Source organism: Erinaceus europaeus, chromosome 8, assembly GCF_950295315.1.
Source record: "Erinaceus europaeus chromosome 8, mEriEur2.1, whole genome shotgun sequence".
NCBI lineage: Eukaryota > Metazoa > Chordata > Mammalia > Eulipotyphla > Erinaceidae > Erinaceus > Erinaceus europaeus.
In genome coordinates this window covers 108,489,679-108,508,561 of record NC_080169.1, presented here as the reverse complement: position 1 = coordinate 108,508,561, position 18,883 = coordinate 108,489,679, and positions in this window count along the sequence as shown.

Genomic DNA, 18,883 nt, shown 5'->3' with positions numbered 1-18,883 from the left:
TTGTTGCCCTTGTTTTTTTATTGTTGTTGTTTTTATTTATGTTGTCATTGTTAGATAGGACAGAAAGCAATGAAGAGAGGAGGGGAATGCAGAGAGGGGGAGAGAAAGACACCTGCAGACCTGCTTCACCGCCAGTGAAGTGACTCCCCTACAGGTGGGGAGCCGGGGGCTGGAACCAGTATCCTAGCATGACCTCTGCGCTTTGTGCCACGTGTGCTTAACCTGCTGTGCTACCGCCCAACTCCCCAGACTCTTCTTATTAAAAAAAGAAAAAGAGCCCCAGAGAGGAAGGAGCCTAACATTAGAAGATTTTTCATCTTCCCTTAAGGAGAGGCACGCGATCTATTCCTTTTGGGAAGTTTGATGAGGCCTTGGAGGGGCTTATCACTTCCAACAATTCCAGGTATCCTTTTCCTGTAATCAACCCACTGCCTTAAGTCGGTGAATAATTTGATTAAATGGAGTTTTAAATCAAAGACATAAGAGTTTAATTGGAAACTATTCTTGTTCTGCTGAAGTTAACAGGCAGCTGTGTTGATTTTATTCCTCAGCCAGTATTTTCAGATCTCACTGAGCAGAAGAATTTGGAAGCAAGGATTGAACTAGTGTGTACAGTCAGGAAAAAAAGTGTTACCACTGCTATTGAGCATGAATGCCCCTCTTCTAGTCATGAAGAATGAGAAGGCTGAGGAGAACACCAGAAGAAAGTATGTGTCTTGGACATTGAAAAACATGAAAGAACACAAAAATGTAACTAGAGAAAATATAAAACATGTTTTGTCTGGCTTTATGCTCTAATTAGTATCTCATCTTTCTCCTGCTTCCCAATGTTCTAAAACTTTATTTATTTATTTTATTTAATAAACTAGAGAGAAATGGGTGCTGCAGCAGTACTTTGTCATTTGTGAAGTTTCTCGCCTGCAGGTGGGGAATGAGGGGCATGGACAGCGCCTTTGTGCAGGGTAATGTGTGCTCAACCAGATCATCCAACCCTCCAACTTCCCAATGTTATAATACTGAACTTCAAATTCAGTATTTCTAAAGTAACTGTGTGCATAAGATGCATTTTGTAAAATCGTTTCAAACATAGATCACCCCAACTATTTACACCAGATTAGCTTTTGTAGGTCTGGGTGGGACTCTAACATCTATTTAGTGCATCCTACAGAATGATTTGAAACAACTACAGCTCTTGTTTTTCTGTTTTTTTTTTAATTATTTATAAAATGGAAATATTGACAAGAACATAGGATATGAGGGGTACAATTCCACAAAATTCCCACCGACAGAACTTTGTATCCCATTCCCTCCATTGAAAACTTTACTATTCTTTATCCCTTTGGAAGTATGGACCTAGGATCATTTGGGGTGCAGAAAGTGAAAGGTCTGGCTTCTGTAATTGCTGTACCACTGTACAGGCCAATCCATACTCCCAACTTGTCTCTCTCTTTCCTGAGGGGGGCAGGGATCTGGGGAGGCAGGATTCCAGGACACAGTGGTGAGGTTGTTTGCCTAGGGAAGTCTGGTTGGCATCATGGAACCTGGTGGCTGAAAAAGCATTAAGATATAAAGAAGAACAAGCTGTTAAATAATCAGGAACCTAAAGGCAAGAATATTGCAGAGAGTTGAGGTTTCCATTTTGGAAAAGCTATTAGGTCTAATTTAGGTATTCTTTTAGTTCTCTTTTTATCATCACTAATCTCTATGCCTTATACAACCCAAATATAGTTACTTTTATGGTCTCTTTTTTCAGGGACTACTTGTTATTTTGGATTAAAAATATAACAAGAGCATGGTAGTCTACAAGGATAGTGGTAAAACTCTGTTACTGTGGTATTGCAGAAAAGAAAAAGTCAACAATTTTACAAAGCAGAGTCAGAACCAAGCTATCCCTGATCCTGATGAAGTCAACTAATTCTGGAAACTCTTGAAAACCTCTTGAATGACTTTATGGATTTAGGGATTCAAAAGAGAAGTGGCTATACTAGAAACTTTTCCCTAAAACTGGAAGTGTACTGGAGAGAAGTTCACCAGGAAAGATGATTGTTTTGCCATGTGCATGGTCCATGTTCTAGTCATGCCATGACATGAAACTAAAGGAAACTCTGGTACTGTAATTTCTTGTTCTTGTGCTCTCTCTTTCATTTCCTGTCTGAATGAAAAAAGTCACTCCACAAGTGGTGAGATTACACATGCATAAGATCAGACTCTGAATAACAACAACAATAATAATAATAATAAAATGTTGAGACTACCCCACCTGCAGAGGAAAAGCTTCACAAGAAGCGGATATGTACTACAGGTGTATCTCTTCCTCTCTGCCTTTCTTTCCCTGTATCTATTTAAGAAAGTAAATAGTGAATTCATGCAACTACCAGACCCCATCAATAATCTTGTTGGCAACAGAAACTAATAAAAAACTAAAATAACTGAAAAGGCTTTTTGAGTTAATTTACAACTCAGAGCAGCAACCAATAAGATAGCATAGCAGCTAGAGTTCTGAACTTGGGTGTATGAGTCCATCCCCAGCATAAAAAATGCCAGACTTATTTAAAAAAACAAATTAGAAAGATGAAGCAACACAATTGCATATCTGTCACACCAGATGGTCAAGATAAATAGCTCAATCAACTAGTGAACCTCAATTTTATAGTTCATAGAATGAGCCAGTGTCATAAGGGGTTTAAATTAGCAGCTCTATCAGAGACTGCTTAACACTGATAGGCAGACAAATTAATGGAAGCTTTTTTTTTTTTCCCATTTACTACTTCCTTTGTGTTTCTAATTACATTGGGCTTGTTTGAGATAATTTTCATACCAAGTACAGGAAACTTCCAGAAAGGACTTGCCAGGAGCCAAAACCTTTAGCTAAGTCTCTCACATAACCGGTGAACGGACATTCCGATCATTGTGAACGGACATTCTGATCATTGTGAGCGGACATTACAATCATTGTAACTGCGATTACCACCTAACTGTTTGGAAAGTTGCTCACCCACCTCCCTCCCCCACTACCTTAGCAGAACTTCCTCCTTGTTTGTGCATAAATTGTGGCTGCAAAATAAAATTTTCAAAGCTTGATCAGAAACCTGTCTTGCTCTCGTTCTTCGTGTCTCTTGTCCCCTCCATTCTCTTGCCCCCTACCCTAGGTTTCCGTAGATAACCCCGCAGGCCGGGGCAAGGACTCAAAAGGAAAAAGCTCAAGAACACACAGTCCTAACTTGCTCAGGTAAAAAAGAGCCCCTGGCACTTCAGTCATCAGCAGCTATCCCAATGCATTTACTCAAGCTGGCTCCTGATTCACTTAAATTAGTTACTCCTATATACTTCTTTTAAAGCTCCATACTTGAACTTCACTTGGGATCATCTGAATAAATCCTGAGGGTGGGGTTTGGAGATGTGTCTTTGAGAAGTTTCTTGGGTTATTCTTTGACATACAAAAGCCTGAGAACCACTACAAGAGAAGTACTTACTTTCAGCTATAAAACTGTCCCCACCTAAGTGCACTTGAAGTCTCTCAGGAAAGTTTCAAAAGTTCTCTTCAGAGTATCTACTTCCCAACAATCATGAGCTGATTTTGCTAACTTCCATTTTTCCATTTTAGTTGTGTTTCATATATGGAAGCCTATGCCAAGGCAGATAAGGTCTTGAAACCTCTAAATATATATAAAAATCCAAATTCACATGAGCAAAAGCATTTCTTTCTTGAAAGATAGTTCATAGAATGCTTTCTAAGGAGTTGACAGCCTAAGCTCTTCTTGATGATAAAAAATAGTAAGATAATGTTCATCTACAAAGACTGATTTGTCCACAACCACTCTCTTAAGATGCTAAATCACAGAAAAGTACAAGGCTTAACTGTTAAACTTTTGCTAAATGGCCTTATTTATCTTCATGGTAGTTCTTTAAAATTGAGCATACTTTGGCTAATTTGAATCAAGCATGCCACCTTTCTATAGTCCCTGTGCTATCTGCCTCATACCAACAGAGAACAAAAGAGTAGCAATGTCTGTGCTCCTTTTTTTAAGTGTTAGTTACCTCTGAGGAGCATAGGTGTCTTTGCTTTTCTGTGGAATAAATTAACTGTAACATCTTCTCTGATGAGAGCCACAGATTCATCTGATACCAGGTGCAGAAAGAAATCTTTGAAACTCTAGACAGATTAAGGATAAAGGAGGACCTGAGGGCACAAAGCAGATGGTGTAAGTAATCACAGAGACAGAAATTTTAATCAGTTCTTCTGTTTTTCAAAGACTATTCTGTTTCCTGGATTAATAGAGAGTTGTTGTGACTTGAATTGCCCAGGTGTGATGAAATACTGTCATACACTCTTCACCTTGGGGAACCTGGGATGGTGCATCTACTCTGTATCTAAAATTTAAAGGCAACTAGAAAAAAAAATGCTTGCTTTTCTTAAAAATAAAAATTTCATTGGCATATAACCTGTTGGACTCATATTTGAAGTACAGAACTCTGAAGTGTTCTAATAAGAGTTGGCATTATACAATAGTGAATAGACTTAGCTTTCCATGCCAAATCTATTTAATGATAATATGAAAAGTATTTTTTGAAATACAGAAAATTCTAATTAACTTTGTTAAACTAACTGAAAATTATTTCAGGGCACTCATAAAAGCACATAGGGATACCACCACGTTGTATGTTATATTCACATACACTACATTTGTGTACTTTAGTAAATTGTTGACAACCAAGAGATTTAAAAACTACCTGGACCTTTACAGAGGACACCTATGATAATGACATTAATTTTTTGTTGTTGCATTTTCCTTTTCTTGTGTAGAAAACTCAGTTTTGACCAGAGTCCTAGGATCACCAAACTATAGTTAATTGAAAGAGAAAAAAATGCCTTATCATTCAATCTGACAGTTTAATGTTTCAGATGAATAAATAAGCTTCTTGCCTGTATCACAAAACTAGATAACGGTGATAAGAACTAGAACAAGATCTCACCATAAATGGATTCAGTCCAGTGTTGCACATGGCTCATTAAACTTAGTGTAGCAGTGAAAAAGCATCCATTTCCATCTTTCCTTCTTTTATGTTTTGTTAAACAAAAAGTCGAAGAGTTCCATGTTTGTTTTGTTCAAATGTGACTTCATCAAGCCTACTTCATCAAGTGGAAGCACTCTGCTGAAACAGAATGTTATGAGGTATGATATAATCACAGAAAGTACTTCCTATAAACTTTGTCACACAATGCACTCTAATCAGAAGAAGGGCAATTCACAGCCTTTTCCATATTAGATTGAGCCAAGCAAGTTATAGGTCTTATCTTCACTGTGGATATTGATAGGGATTACACAAAGTCATGGATTCTAGCAGATAAAATTCTTGCTGGTTAATCGGAAGTCCCTTTGTCCTACTCTGCCCAAACAAGTTGACTACTGGACTTGATACAAGAACACTCAGAGCAGCACTATTTATAAATGTCAAAATCTGGAAATGACCCAAGTGTCCATCAACAGTAGAATAGATAAACAAGTTATGGAATAGTCTAATAATAGAAGATATGTAACAATGAAAAGATGACTTGTTGCTCCACTCAAAATAATATGTCAAAATCTCTTAGGCCAAATGATTAGCCGAAGACACCAAACACAAAAGTACCTGTGCTAAAATTCTGTTTATGTTAACTTGAAAAAGAGGTAAAATTGATTATAGAAATAAACCCAATGGTTATTTTTTGAGAACATTGACCACAAATGATCAGTGTAATGATCACAAAAAGGACTTCTGAGGTGGGAGAATGTTTATGCCTTTGTGTGAGTGTAATTACATTGCAGTGTTCACATTGCAAAAACTCACTAAGCTGAAACTTAGATGTGCTCATTTAACTGTGTGTAGTCTGTGCATCCAAATGATTTTATTTATTTATTTATTTATTTATTTATTTATAGAAAAAGACAGACCAGAGCAATGCCTCAGTCTATCATATGGGGTGCCAAGGAATTGAACCCAGAGATTTGTGCCTCCAATTCCTGTATGCTACAGACTGAAGGCTGAAAAACCTCTTAACTGCTCGACTCACATTTACAAGTACCATTTCTAGTCTTGTAAGAAAGCAATATGATCAAACAATAAAAACAAGTGTGCTTTTTATAGTTGCATAATAGAGCAGGGGAAAGGATGACTATGTGTTATTATAGAAACATGAAATAATACTGTAACAGATCAAAGAAAGATGACACCTTTGCAGAAAATACAGGAAAGCCCACTTAAATGAAGTGTTATACAGATTGTTATGCTAAGATGAACGAAAGCTTGCCTGAAGTATTACTTCCTTGGTACTGTTTTAGTGACTTTATACATATTAGTCTACTTAAATTTCATATTATCCAAAGAGGTAAGAACTTTGTTGTCAGACTTACAGGTAATGAAACAGAGAAGCAAAAGTAATTTGCCTGAGACCACAAACTAAAAATTGGAAGAGTGAAAAACAAAAATGGAAGAGTGGAAGAACAAGTTACAATGTGCGATCATTGGGATTCAGCCCTCCAGCCCCAACCTGCAAGGGGAATAGCTTTAAATGTGATGAAGGAGTGCTGCAGGTATCTCTCTCTCTCCCTTTCAATTTCTCTCTGTCTCTATCCTAAATAAAAGTTTAAAAAGTACATAACCCAGAGTGCATGATAGATTTACCTAGAAGATTTACAGATCCATTACCCCTACACCCACACATTCCAAGTCAATAAGTCTGTTGAAATTATCGCACACTATAATAAAGTGTCAAAATGAACATACAGAAGTCAGTGGTATTCCTTTATGCAAACTTAGAAAAAGAAGAAATCCAGAAATCAATTCCTTATACTATAACAACAAAAACAATAAAATATCTAGGAATAAACTTAACCAAAGAAGTGAGAAAGACTTGTATACTGAAAATTATGAGTTACTCCTCAAGGAAATAGAAAAAGACACAAATAAGTAGAAAAATATTCCATGTTCATGAATTGGAAGAATTACCATCATTAAAATGTATATACTACCCAGAGCCATATACAAATTTAAAGCAGTCCCCATCAAGATCCCAACTACATTTTTTAGAAGAATAGAACAAAAACTACAAATGTTTGTCTGGAACAAGATAAGATCTAGAATTTCCAAAACAATTTTGAGAAGAAAGAATAGAACTGGAAGCATCTGGCTCACAGATCTCAAATTGTATTATAGGACCATTGTATACAAAACTACTTGGTACTGAAACATAAATAAACACGATGAACAGTAGGATAGAATTGAGAGCTCAGAAGTAAGCCCCCACACCTATAGACATCTGATCTTTGACAAAGGTGTCCAGATTATTAAATGGGGAAAGGACAGTCTCTTCAACAAATGGTGTTGGAAAAAAATGTGTTGAAACATGCAGAAGAATGAAACTGAACCACTATATTTCTCCAAACAGAAAAGTAATTCCAAGTGGCTCAAGGACCTGAATGTTAGACTAGAAACATCAAATACTTAGAGGAAAATCTTAGCAGAACTCGTTTCCACTTAAACTTTAAAAACATCTTCAGAAGGAGTCAGGTGGGAGCCCTGTAGGTTAAGTGCCCGTGGCGCAAAGCAAGGATCTGGATAAGATCCCGGTTTGAGCCCGGGCTCCCCACCTGCAGGGGTATTGCTTCAAGGGCGGTGAAAGCAAGGTCTGCAGGTGTCTATCTTTCTCTCCTTATCTCTGTCTTCCCCTCCTCTCCCCAGTTCTGTCTGTCCTATCCAACAACAACAACAACATCAATAACAACAATACTAACTACAACAATAAAAAACAAGGGCAACAAAAGGGAAAATAAATAAATATATAAAAATATTTAACAACAACAACAAAAAACCTTCAGTGAAATGAACCCAATTACAAAGAACACTAAAACCAAGATAAACTGATGGAACTACATCAAATTGAAGCTTCTGCTTAGCAAAAGAAACCACTACACCCCCCCCCCAAATCCTCACAGAATGGGAGAAGATCTTTACATGCCATACATCTGACAAGAGGCTAATATCCAAAATATACAAAGAGCTTGTCAAACTCAACAAGAAAACAAATGAGCTCTGGAAGAATAACTTAACAATAACTTCGTATGAGACTATCTCTAAATCTTTACCCAAGGATGTTCTTGTCTACATGTGTACAGAGTGTGATATTACACTCTAACTCATGCCCTATATAACTATTTTGCTGTTTGTATTTTATCTAACAAATGAAAATAGAAAAAAAATGTCATATTTACTGTGTTTATTTCTGTGCTGTATTAGATAATGGCTTCAAAGTGAATAATCCAACCCCTAATAATAACATGATATTAGCTAATGGATCCAATTTAATCTGAATTCAGGGGAATATCAGTTTTATACTTGTCACTATTAAAATTTGAGAAGCAAACAAACCACAATAGGGGAGAAGCAGGTAGCAGTGCAAAACCTAGCTCTAATATGGGCTCATTTTGTACCTGTCTCCTTCCATCAGCAGATCCATTCTTTAGCACTTCCTGAGATCACTGGAGCCCCCTTTTCCCCACAATTACACTGCTTTCTGCTGTGAACACATGCACATAGAACTATCCCTGCAGACATGACTTGTGAATGGTGAAAGCTTTTAGAAACCACACTTCCTTTGCCACAGAGTCTTCATCCTCAGTCTCTCCCACAGCTCACAACATAAAGTTCCTGGTCCTAAACAGGATGTAGGTGACACTACAATTTAGATGACTTGAGAATGAACTTAGGCACTTATGGGGGAATAATTAGACAAATTGGGTGAGCTCCAATCAAACAGGGGTATCTGCCAGCTTACACAGACAGTTCACAATGAGTAGCTTACATAACTCTTTACAGACAGAGACAGAATCAGACATCCAGATTCTGATCTCTCTGACTTCTATATTCAAAACTTTCCTTCAGTATGATGTTTTATTTAACAGCTGGTAATTTCCTAAAATTTTTGTGTAATGGGAGTTACACAAAACCTCATGTGAACAAAAGCACATAACAGACTGTTATGAAGTATCGATAGCTCTTTTCTTAAAATTTTCTAAAAAAAAATAAAATGCTAATATATAAAGCCAAATGTCTAGCTTACTGTTTGTTCCTACTTACAGTTTACCTCATGTCTCTCCCAGAAGATAGACATTATCAGCAAAAGCATGTATATACTTCAAAAACATTTTAATGTGAAAACATCAATGTGGATTTTCTTTTTCTTCATTTAACTTGGGATATCTTATAGTCCCACATGTAAAAGATAACTCTTTTTTCTTTATTGGGGGATCAATTATTTACAGACAACAGTGAAATGCAGTAGTTTGTACATGTGTAACATTTCTCAGTTTTCCACATAACAGTTAACCTCCTCTAGGTCCTCCTCTGCCACCATGTTCCAGGACCTGAACCTTCCTCCCACCCCAGAGTCTTTAACTTTGATGCAATGCACCAAACACAGTCCAAGTTCTGCTCTATGTTTTCTTATTTTTTATTTTCTCTTTTATTATTAGTACTTTAATAATTATCAACGAGATTGTGGGATATGAAGGGTACAATTCATACAGTTCCCCCCATCAAAGTGCCATCCCCTACACTGCAAAGTTCCCTATTCTTTATTCCTCTGGGACTATAAACCAAAGATCTCTATGGGGCACAGAAAGTTGGAGGTCTGACTTTTGTAAATGCTTCTCCAGGGAACATGGGCCTTGACAGGTAAATCCATACCCCTTGCCTTTCTCTACCTGTCCCGAGTAAGGTAGGGCTCTGGGAGGTGGGGTTTGTGAAGAATTCTTAATGCTTCATTATGAAGTGCACCCAACTCTTTGACCAAAAATTATGCTTCCACATATTGATCATCTAACAAATTTAAAGAGTTCATTTTTTAAATTAAAGACAGAGACACAGCAATAAACTCATTGACAGTGGAAAAAACAAAATTCATTCTATACTTAATAAATTTTGGTCATGTGCTGGCAAACTCAAAAAGTTTAAAGATAATTACTGAGAATTGAGTTGCTGAAGTTGAAATGTATATGTTTAATTCCTATAAGTTAGTTACCATAAAGTTCCATCTCTATTATAAGTAAACTGGGTCACCACAGTTTTCTTCGTTATCTCTGTATTTTGCCTCTGCACACAAAGAGTGAGACGGAATAAGTCTAATATTTCCTTTTTTTTTTTTTTTTAATTTTTTTTTATTATCTTTTTTTAATTTTTTTTATTTTATTTATTTTATTTATTCCCTTTTGTTGCCCTTGTTGTTTTTTTTTTTATTGTTGTAGTTATTATTGTTGTTGTTGGATAGGACAGAGAGAAAAAATGGAGAGAGGAGGGGAAGAAAGAGAGGGGGAGAGAAAGACAGACACCTGCAGACCTGCTTCACCGCCTGTGAAGCGACTCCCCTGCAGGTGGGGAGCCGGGGTTCGAACCGGGATCCTTATGCCGGTCCTTGTGCTTAGCGCCACCTGCGCTTAACCCGCTGCGCTACAGCCCGACTCCCTAATATTTCCTTTAACTAGACGCAGCAGCACCAGGTGAGATGCCATTTCAAGCTTTCTCTTACTCTGAATGAGTATATGAGACAAATATAAGTACCTTTTTTCCTACATATTGGAACTTTTTTCCTAGAGCAGAAATAAAGAAAGAGAGAAAGAAAAACAGTAAGAAAGAAAGAATCCCAAATAAAAACTTTCTGCATAACAGTAAAAGTCAGAGAATTGCTCCTCTCACTCACTAACTCACTAATTACTATCTTTGCTCCCACAGAAATTCACTCCTACAAGGAGAATAGAAAGGCAATTTTAAGGATGAATGTATTGTTTACACCCAGGTATCTCTTTTTTTTTTTTTTTAAAGGAAGGTCAATATAATCGAACACTTGGACATTCTTTGCCTTTCTACTCATTAGAGAGTTCCTTATGAGTAGCTCTGGAAAGGATATGGTTAGTAGTCTTCTTGAACTACTATTCCACAATAATATAGTCATTTCTTTCTAACAATACTGGAGGCTGGGAAGTTTAAGTTCAAGATGCTACCAGATTGGTAGTAGTTCTCTTCCTGACTTTCATATGATTCCTTCTTACCATGTTCTACATGGCAAAGAGAGGAGATGAGATGGGAAGAGATAGAAAAGAAAGAGGAAAAGAGGAAGGGGCAGGAAAGAGGAAAATAGTAAAGGAAGAGGCAATCTGTGAAAGAAGAATGGAAAGGAAGTTAACTCTCTTGTATCTTTTCTTAAAAGAAAGTTTCTCACTACCATCACCATTAATTTATTACCACCTCAAATACCATCTCTAAAAATTGTTACATTGAGAACTAGAGCCTTAATATAATTATTCAGTCCACATCAGCATGTTAAATCAGTGTTTCTTCTGATCTTGAGAGCAAGATTTCCCACCACATGATGAGTTCTGTTTTTTTGTACTATGAGGCTTATAGAGGTAAAATAGGTAAGCTGTATAGTTCTTGAATTTGGTATCAACTCAACAAACTGAGAAACTCAAAGCCAGTTCTTCCAACTTTTATTACTTTTATTGATTTATTGGCTAGAGATAGCGAGACATTGAGAGGAGGGAGAGGTAGAGAGAGAGAGAGACAGAGAGACACCTGCAGCACTGCTTCACCACTTGCAAAGTTTTCCCCCTGTGGGTGGGACCAGAGCTCGAACCTGGGTCTTTGTGCTCCATAATGTGTGAGCTTGACTAGGAGCTATACCGCTGCCCCCAACTTGTGTTTGTTATTTATAGGAAAGGTGATATTCTGAACATATTGCCATTTTTGTAGTACAATTAACTATTTCAGCTATTTTTCTCTCCCTCCAATAGTTACATGCACAATTGTAGTAAACTGATCCTTTACAATAGGACACATGCATGGAGAGAGAACATGCATGGAGACAGAACAATAGTGAGAGAGAGAAACAGAGAGAGAGAGAGAGAGAGAACTAGCACTGTGTTTTATCCATAAGATCATGCCTAATTATACTTGACTAGTACTCAGCACACACCACAAACATTGGGTAGCAATCCAACAGTGCTGCACGAGCCTGCCTTTCATGCCACACATCCTCCACAACACATTCCACTTTAGAAATCAGACTATGGGCATGACTCACCTCTAAGATTCAAGAGGAAAGTCACCTATAGGGGAAAAAACAAAACAAAATAAAACATGTAGATAAACTGAAAGTCCTTCAAAGAAAGGACAACACCACTATGAGGAACTTCAAAGGGTCAAACATCTCAAGCCAAAGCAACTAATATATTAGGAATATTTTTATCTCAAGTAATGCATATATAGGACTGATTTACCCCAGTAAATCAATTACCTATTAAAACTTCAGGGTGTTTTTTACTCTAATATTTGGAATACCAATTATTCAGTGGTTTCCCCAATCATCACTGATTACACTGTTAGGAGCGTCATATCCACTGAGATATGAGAAGATTTAGAGGGAAAATAGGGGTGTACTTCTCTCACATTTTCTTTTTGTAAAAACAGTAAATACTTCATCCAAGTTCCCTTAGCACAATTCTACTATTCCAGGAGTCAAGATTTCCACCTGTTCTCTTTTGTGAACTTATCAGTGGAAAAGAGTCATTGAATTAGTATTATTCACACAGACATGCAAGGTTTCTTCCTCATAAACCATAGAATTTCAGAACTCAAGCAACCAGGAGAAGAATAAAAGAAAAGTCTGTTGGGTATTGTCTTCTGCATTTACTAGTCAGAACTGATAAATAACTTAAGAACATGCTCTATGTTGTACAATGTAAACTCATTATTTTAGAGCCAGATAAAGCCACCCCTCCCTTGATGTGTGTCTGTGAATCAAGATAGAACATAAACAATGACTGGGAAAAAAAAAAAAAAAACCAAAAAACCTGGGGATGTTATCAACTACATCAGCACATTGAAATAGGAAGACAGTGATCACATTTAATTAAATTATGCAAATTCTATCCCAAATGACTGGTGCTCTTGTTTCCTTTCATAAATGGATGAAATGGAAAAATAAATTGTAGTACTACTAGGATTTTTTCCCTTGGGAACTGTCACATGGCTTTGCCAGTGAAACCAGTGGAACAGATACAGAGTATTGTCTTTAATAAATTTCTAGCAAGACAGTGGCCTGGATCGCATAGATTGAGGCTGAAACTAGATGTTCTACTGCTAACACAAAAGAGAAACATTTTGCTGTTCTGACAACCTTTTACTGGAACAATTAATTTAGAATATACACAATTACTCAAGAAAAATTGACCATAATGTTATTCATATTAATTAAATAAGAGCCATCTGAGAATGCTAAAATATGTCCTATGTTCAGATAACAATGAAAATTGTTGCAAAATCAACAATTTCTTAAAATACTTGCTTGACACATTTCATTTTCCATTGGCTATATTAATTAAATTCAAGCTATAATGAAAATATATATGTATCCCTCCTTTTTATTGAGGGGGTTAATGCATTATAGAGCGATCCTTGACATATGCATACAATTTCATTACATAATAGGCCCCCAGAATTTTCTTCCTATTCACTCACCCCCTCCCTCCCCAAAGTCCTTTGCTTTGATGCAATACACCATGTATGCCCCTTTTTAAAGCTATGATATTAATCATTAACTTGTGGATTGTCTACATAAATAAATGAGACTGAGTGTGCAGGTATGCAGTCAGTAGAGTTACACAGTACTGAAAAGGAGATCTGATGAGGGAGGACTTGCAAATCAACTCAATTACTACAACTCTCGTATGCACGACAATTAATTACTTCCACACTCACTTCTCATATCTGAAATTGGAATAATTTTTACTGTTGAGTAGGTTTCTTGTAGAAAATGCTCAGTGTTGCACTTTGCACATTTTTCACATCTAGATGTGAAAAATAGTAGTATTTCCAATGAGTTGCACATAGTGACCACTGCAAGGCTAAATATTCTAAACCCTATAAATTAAATTGAATAAATGAGTAGGAATTTGCATCAAAAATCTAAAAGATAAAACTTAAAATGTATTTGTCAACTTGGTTAGACTACAGTACCCAGGTATGAGATTAAACAATTTAATCATTCCACGATGATGTTTTGGTTAAAATTAGCATTAGGTAAGTAGCATTTATAATTAGTTATATCAAAATATTCATATTTATTAGTATGTCTTATTCATACCAGGAATGCATGTTGTTGGCAAACAAAAAGGAATGCTATCTCTGTATAGCTTCCTAGACATTACATATATATATATATATATCCTGATAATCTCATTAATTTCCTCTAGATGACTTAAAGCCCTATTTACTAATTTCCGCTAAATGTAAACCTCCTCTATGATATTGACTTATTTTATCTCCATTTGGGGATTTATTCATATTTCATTCTTAAAAACATTATCCAACTATTTAGGTTGTCCATTACTTCAAGATTTTATCTATAAATCATCTAAGTATCTATCATCTATCTATCATCTATCTACTATCTAATCTATATCTACCTACTTATCTATCAACCTATCTGCCTACCTGCCTGTCATTTTCTGGTTTATATTCATGTGTTTCCAACCTATAGAGTTTTTTTTTTCGTATATAAGTGAGCAACTTGTTAGAAGTTTATTCATCACTGTAATTGAAATACTGGATTCACATGTTAGCTAATTTGTGGGACTGTATCTACCATTTAAAGATAATGATGTTATTTTTGAAGAGATCTATAGCTGCTCAAGATAACGTTTATGAGTCTGACTTAAATTAATTCACTGAAAAAAGAACAACAACAAAAAGAAATTTCTTCGTTCTTACACCTCAGGGAAAGATAAATAAAGGACTTAATGTGCATCAAGTCCAGGGAATGTATCTCTTTAACTCTAGTATATAGAAAACAAACCCATAACAAAATTCTGTATGGTGACAATAGTAATGGTGATGAACACAATTTACGCTAACTCAAGCCCCCCAAAAATAGTCACAATATGTCAGTTTTACTTTGATCTGACAAAAGTATACTGTAGAAATTTAAAACCTATGCAATAACCAGGTTATATTGTATAGTGGCAACATCATTCTTTGACTTTGGATTTATATCCAAGTTCTCTCTCTACTAACTAATTCTAAGTGAAAGAGTATATTATTACTAAATAGCATATTTTAAATTTTTAATTTATTTTCCCTTTTGTTGCCCTTGTTTTTATTGTAGGTGTTGTTGTAGTTGTTGTTGTTGATGATGTCATCATTGTTGGATAGGACAGAGAGAAATGGAGAAAGGAGTGGAAGACAGAGAGGGGGAGAGAAAGATAGACACTTGCAGACCTGCTTCAACACCTGTGAAGTGACTCACCCTTAAGTGGGGAGCCAGGACCTGGATCATTAGGCCACTCCTTGCTCTTTGTGTCACATGTGCTTAACCCGCTGTGGTACCACTCCACCCTTAAATAGCATATTTATGTTCTACTTTATCATAAAAGATGAGAGAAGGGGGGTTCCCGGAAGATGGCAGATTGAGAAGCTGCTAGTGGCTTGAGCTCTAACCACATCTTCTGGAAATGGTAGGATTTTCTTCCTTTAGTAGGCCAGCAAATAAGGGGTCCTAGCGGTAACACCAAGGAGGTGACTATAACTTAATTTGGGTTAAGAAATAGAGTAGAAAAGAAGGGGAACATAATTCTTTCCTTTTAATTATTAAGCACAACTCCTCCCCCTACCCCCCATAACCAGTCCCTGGGGACCAGCTCCTAGCAGGCTCCCCTGCTGAGCTTCTGTCTTTACCAAATTCCTGTCCCACAAGGGAGTATCATTCATTATAAGTCTATACCCTTCTGAAACCTCTGGCCTTTTTTCTTTCTAAGTAGCCAACCCCCCCACCTCACCCCACATAGCTAATTAAATAATTAAAAATAAATAAATAAATAAATAAACTCCTTTCACCACTCTTTTATGACTGTTCTTTTTCTTATCTTTTTCTTTTTTCTCTCTCTCTTTCTTTTTTTTTTCTCATTCTTGTCATCCTTTATTCCTTAATCCTACAGCTTCCAAAGTCACAGGCCCCAGCCCCCACACCACCAAACAGTGTGCTTTTTTGAATTCACTGATACACATTTGGGAATTATTTTGGGGAAGAATTCTGACTCAGTGTGGACTCTCACTGCGAGTATCTCTGCTCAGCTTCCCTTCCTCCTTTAGCCACCCCTAGAATATACAGTGGATAGTAGATTTCTATAACTGTCTATTTCAGCTATCCTTGTCTATTCCTGAGGTTTTTTTTTTTTCTCATTCTTAACAATCAGCTGCCTCTGATCATGAGATTTGAGGTAATCTGGGACAGGGTTTTTTTTTTTTACCCTGCTCTATTTTATTATTAATATTATATACAGGCATATATCTTCCCCCCCTTTAGGTTGATCAGAATTAACTCTTAGGGTATCTTTCATCGCTAGGGTAGTGGGCATCTTATCTATTGTGGGAGGAACTTGTCTCCTTACTTCTACCTCCTCTAAAGACTCTCCCTCCCTTCTCCACCTAGCTAATTAAAAAAATCAAATTAAAAATAAAGTAATAAAAAAACCCTTTCCTATCACTGCTCTTTAATTACAGCTCTTTTTTTTATCTTTTCCCTTTTCTATCACGTATCTTATTTCTTTTCTTTTTTTTTTTTAATCTTGTCATACTTCTTCCTTCTTTCTTCTTTACCTTTCTGAATTTGTGAATTATCTTGGGGAATAAAACTGACTCAGAGTGGACTCTCTATGTGTGTATCTCTGCTCTAGTTCCCTTTCCCCTCTTGTTACCCCTAGAATATACAGTGGATAGTAGATTTGCATAACTATCTATTCTTGCTATCCCTTCTTTCTTTTCTCTTTCTTCTTCACTGGGATTTGGTTACTATTTTTTCATGGACTGGAGAAATTGTTTGACTAACTGGTAGTGATTAACCTGCTTCAATACTTGCTTCAGTTGCTACTGTAATTCCTGAGGTTGGTGAGTGCAATTGTCATAAAGGTATTTAGTACAGTGTTTCCTGTGCTCAAGACACAACTGAATAACAACAGAGGATAAAAAAAGAAACACATAAATCAAAAAAATGAGTAGATCAAAAACAAATAAAACTGCTACTCCAATGAATGAAGACAAGAGCCCAGAAGAAACTAAAAATCAGCAAGAAGTAACCATAGATAAGAAAAGTATGCAAGCAATAATAAACTTATTAATCACAGAAATAAAAACAACATTGGAGGAAAGGAATGGAAGTATTAGGGAAACCACAGTTGAGACTCCCAAGGAAAATACTGATTATCATGAGGCAATTAGAGAACTGAAAGCTGAAATAGCTGTAATGAAGAAAGAAACTGAGGCAAGGGAAAGCAGACTAACAGAAGCAGAAAACAGAATTAGACAGAGGATGAGTTAGAAAAAACTAAGAAAGAGGAGAAAGAGCTTAAAAAGAGATTGAGAGACACTGAAAACAACAACAGAGACATATGGGATGATCTCAAAAGAAGTAACATTCGTAGAATTGGCCTGCCAGAGGAATAAAGAGAGGAAGGGGAAGCAAACATTCTCGAGTAAATAATAGAAGAAAACTTCCCAGACCTGAATAACAGAAAGGACATCAAGATTCAAGAGGCCTAGAGAGTACCAAACAGAATCAACCCAGACCTGAAGACACCAACACATCATAGTCACAATGAGAAGAAGTATGGATAAAGAAAGGACCCTAAAGGCTGCAAGAGAGAAACAAAAAGTCACATACAAGGGAAAACCCATAAGAATATATGCAGATTTCTCCACTCAATTCTAAAAGCCAGAGAGAATGGCAAGATATCTATCAAGCCCTGAATGAAAAAGGGTTTCAACCAAGGATAATATATCCTGCTAGACTTTCATTCAAACTAGATGGAGGGATCAAAACCTTCTTAGACGAACAACAGTTAAAGGAGGCAACCATCGCCAAACCGGCCCTGAAAGAGGTTATAAAAGACCTCTTATAAAGAAGAACATCACTATAATACTGGCAATATATCAGAGTAAACAAAAAAAAATTTTTTTTGAACAATGGCACAACAATACATTAAATCCATAATATCAATAAATTTCAATGGCTTAAACTCACCCATCAAAAAGCACAGAGTTGGGGCATGGATCAGAAAACATAATCCAAACATATACTGCTTGCAAGAATCCCATCTGTCACAACAAGATAAACACAGACTTAAAGTGAAAGGTTGGAAAACTATCATACAGGCTAACGGACCACAAAAAAGGGCAGGAACAGCCATTCTCATCTCAGACACCATAGATTTTAAATTAAATAAAGTAATAAAAGATAGACAAGGACATTACATAATGATTAGAGGATCAATCAGCCAAGAAGACTTAACAATTATTAACATTGATGCACCCAATGAGGGACCATCTATATACGTCAAGCACTTACTGAAAGAATTTCAAAAATACATCAATAGAAATACAATAATAGTGGGAGACCTCAATACCCCACTCTCACACTTACACAGATCAACAAAGCAGAGAACCAACAAAGATAAAAGAGAATTAAATGAAGAGATTGACAGACTAGACCTCTTGGACATTTTCAGAGTCCTTCACCCAAAAAAACTGGAATACACTTTCTTTTCAAATCCAAGTAACACATACTCAAGGATAGACCACATGTTAGGCCACAAAGACAGCATCAATAAATTCAAGAACATTGAAATTATCCCAAGTATCTCCTCAGACAACAGTGGATTAAAACTAACATTTAACAACAAACAGAAAATTATTAAAAGTCACAGAATTTGGAAACTAAACAACATACTCCTTAAGAACCACTGGGTCAGAGACTCACTCAAGCAGGAAATTCAAATGTTCCTGGAAACTAATGAAAATGAAG